Raw genomic sequence first — 3,966 nt, 5'->3', positions numbered from 1 at the left:
CTCGAAACCGAACAGAACAAAACTCATCCAGTTGTCTGAGCACCGAGTCTTAAGTGCAAGAGGCAGTGGGAAAATGTCTGAGAAAGACTGAAGGTTGCAGACTCACTGAAGGTTAACGAAAAAAAAAAAAGCTTCCTGGGGCAGGAAGCATTTAGCCAAGAGCATGGGGGAAGGTACATCTTCACACAATTGATAAGACTTTGGGTTTGAAAGCTGAGGAACTGCAGGCAGAAACTGAACATTTCTTGCAAATATCAATAAAGTAAGATAAAATAAAGGTCTTCCAATAAAGTAAGACTTACGAAGAAGTGAGCCTTATAAGGCAAGAATAGGGTGAGGTTTCCACAGGAGGGCTGAGTGAGACTTAGTCTCGGTTCCCGTGTGCAAAGTGGGCATAATACCTAACACACAACGTTACCCAGGGGAGTGGATGGGATCACCTAAGCGAAATGACTGACATGTGCTCTGGTGTACAGTAAATATGTACTAAACGACAATTTCAATTGTTTCTTGGCCCCGCCACGTGGCATGTGGGATCTTGGTTCCCAGACCACGGATGGAACCTGTGCTGCCGCCCCCCACCCCACCCCCGCAGTGAAAGCACAAAGTCTTCACCACTAGAGCAGCAGCGAAGTTCCACAGTTTCAATCATTTTGATTAAAGATTGATGATGATGATGGTGATGGTGATGGTGATGGGGTGGTGGTGATGTAACTCTCAGGATAAGAAATGTCTGCCACTGAAAACAGAAGTGAAGAGAGCTCACCAGCCTCCGCTAGAAAGGGAGAAAGAACAAGAGCCTCTTGTCCTGTTTTTTGTTCCCTTCTCCTCTCATGGCTAATGCAGAAAGCAAGTAGAGCTGCTAAAAGCCTTGGCAGAAGGGCCACGGGAGGACGGAGTGAAAGGAGAGAGGCTCTCCAGCCCTTCAGCACCCCCCTCACTCCAGCATCGCACCCCCCGGGGACCCTGTGTGTATGGAGACTCTGGAGAAGGACAAAGCAGGCAGGGGCCTGGGGTGCGGTGGGGGCGCAGGACTTCCTGTTTTCCCGGGGTGAGAGGACAGTTGCGGGGGTGGGGGGGAGTGGAGGGGAATCGGAAGTTGGAACGTCTGGGAGAGGCAGTTCTGAAGACCTGTGGCAACAGAGAGTGGCATCCATTGTGCTTGAAGACCGCGGCGCTGAGGCGCGGCCCCGCAAAACAGGAGACGCGAAACAGAAGTGGCCCCTCTCCTCCCGCGGCATGTGCGCGCAGTCCTGTCTCTCTCTCTGTGACCCCACGAACTCTAGCCCGCCAGGCTCCTCTGAGCTGGCTTCAAATGTACCCCAGGCTAAATATTCTGGTCCTTTCTGAGCAAAAGCATGCAATTACTTAGGCCCGGTACCTTGGCATATGTTTGCCTTTTCCCTTCCTTCCACACTGCTATCCGATCCACTGGCAAGTCCTATTGACTCCATCACCGTATATATTCCTAATCTGACCACTTCTCACCACCTCCACCTCTCTGACATCAGTCCAGGTTACCATCATCATCTCTTGTCCAGACTGTGATAGTAGACTCCTGGCTGGTCTCTTAATGGCCCTCCTTTCCCTGCGGCAGCCAGGGTGAAATTTCTAAAACGTAAGTCTAGTTGTGCTAGTCCTCTGCTTAAATCGTTTTGTGCTCTTGATTTCATTCAGAATTGAAGACAAAGTCCTTGCAAAGACCTACAAAGTAGGCATGGTCCTGCCTTCAGCTGCTTCTTCAACCACAAACTCGGATAGCAACAGCAGCTGGAAAAATGAAACAGAATCCACTTCCTAGAAAAGGCAGGGAGAAAAGACAACCTTGGGCCTCCTCCGCCACTGGCAGATTTCCAGGAAGCGCAGTGTAATGACCTCCCCACATGAGACTCTGCAGTAAATAGACAAATAGCAAGAAAAGTCATGGGAGGTTGGGGTATTTTCAAGGCATCATTGTGAGTAAAGTTAAAATTTAAAGACAAGTCTCACACAGGGAAAAAATGCTTACAGTCCTAACAAAGGATCGATATTCAGAATATAAAGATAGTTTCCATATATCAATAAGAAATAATATCCCAGTAGGAAAATGGGCAAAGGATATGTAAAGGCAACTCACAGTAAAACTATAAATGGCCAATAAACACCCAAAAAACAGTCAACCTCATCATAATGAGGAAAATTCAAGTTAGAGCAATGAAATACCTTGCATGAATAAGAAAGATTGATGACATGAGCAAGGGTGTGCAGAAATAAGAGTGCAAATTAGTACAACCTTTTTGTAATGAGCATTCTCTATCTCAAAACTTTTTAAAGGCTTCCCTGGTAGCTCAATTGTAAAGAATCTGCCTGCCAATGCAGCAGGTTCAATTCCTGATCCAGCAAGCTCCCACACGCCACAGAGCAACTAAGGCTGGTGCCATAACTACTGAAGCTGAGCTCCAGAGCCCAGGTTCTGCAACAAGAGAAGCAACTGAAATAAGAAGCCCATGCACTACAGTTAGACAGCAGCCCCTGCTCACCGCAACTAGGGAAAAGCCCGTATAGCAACGAAGACTCAGCACAGCCAAAAAATAAATCAATAGTCATTTAAAATACAAAAAAACAAAAACAAAAACAAAACACCACACCTTTTAAAATGCCTGACTTCCCTGGTGGCCCAGTGGTTAAGATTCCACTGCAGAGGGCATGGGTTGGATTCCTGGTGGGGGACATTCCTCATCTGTAAAAACCAATAAACATTCCTTACTCACTGAGATGCTGTAATGGACAGAGCCATTCTTTCATGGACTGAATCTTCCTTGAGTGCCAGCAAGATGCCAAATACTACTGAAGGTGAGGATAGATGAGAATACAGAACTAAACCCCCGCTCTCATGGAATTTACATTCTAGTGGGGGCAAAGAAAACAGAACAAAGAAAGAAAACAAAACAAAAAACCAAAAAGGGTACTATCAGATAGAGATGAGTGCTATTAAGAAATAACACGATGGAGGTGAAATGAGAACTGTCACAAAAGCCTTCTGAGGAGGTGGCATTTGCTCCAAGATCTGAATTGTCTGGAAGAGGCTGACACCAGGAAGTTCAGGGGCAGACTCTCCAGAAATAGGACAAAGCAGCGGCTTCTGGGGAGACAATGTTCTTTAGATCCTCAGTGGTGTCCGACTCTTTTGCAAAGCCATGGACTGTAGCCCGCCAGGCTCCTTTGTCCATGGGATTTTCCAGGCAAGAATATCAGAGGGGGTTGCCATTTCCTTCTCCAAAGAGACAATGATATTACCTAAATGAAAGTCAAGTAAAGGTTACAGGATTAATTTAGTGCAATACGTTTTTACTATACATCTGCTGTGTGCTAGTAAATATCTTAGGCATCGAGATCAGTACAGCCCCAGTCTTTAAAGCACTCATTATTGAGGAGGAAACAACAGAAAACCGATAGTTTCTCAGCTGATGAAATGGTGCATATAATCAAGAGGTGACCATTTTTAATTCATATTTTTGCAAATGTGCCCAGAGGGTGCAGACATTGCCATAGATCACTCAATTGCCCGGTTTAGGGTTGTTGTTCAATCGCCCAGTCGCGTAGGACTCTTCACGACCCCATGGACTGCAGCACACCAGGCCCCACGTCCTTCACCATCTCCTGGAGTTTGCCCAAGTTCATGTCCATTGAATCAACCATCTCATCCTCCGTCGCCCCTTTCTCCTCCTGCCCTCAATCTGTCCCCGGATCAGGGTCTTTTCCAATGAGTCGGCTGCCCGCATCAGGTGTCCAAACTATTGGGAGTTTCAGCTGCAGCATCAGTCCTTCCAATGTTTAGGGTGCCTGGTTCCATTTTTCCTTCGCAGCCAGTGTAACTGTATTGGCTTTGACCCTCCCTCCAGGCACCAGGGTGCGCTGTAACGTCCCTTAGTGCCAGCTGGACTGTGCCGCGCTCTCCCCACTTCCTTTCTCGTTGCGCCGCAGTTC

This window comes from Ovis canadensis, chromosome 18, assembly GCF_042477335.2.
Source record: "Ovis canadensis isolate MfBH-ARS-UI-01 breed Bighorn chromosome 18, ARS-UI_OviCan_v2, whole genome shotgun sequence".
NCBI lineage: Eukaryota > Metazoa > Chordata > Mammalia > Artiodactyla > Bovidae > Ovis > Ovis canadensis.
The sequence above is the reverse complement of the archived record's forward strand: the minus strand, read 5'-3'. Positions refer to the sequence as shown.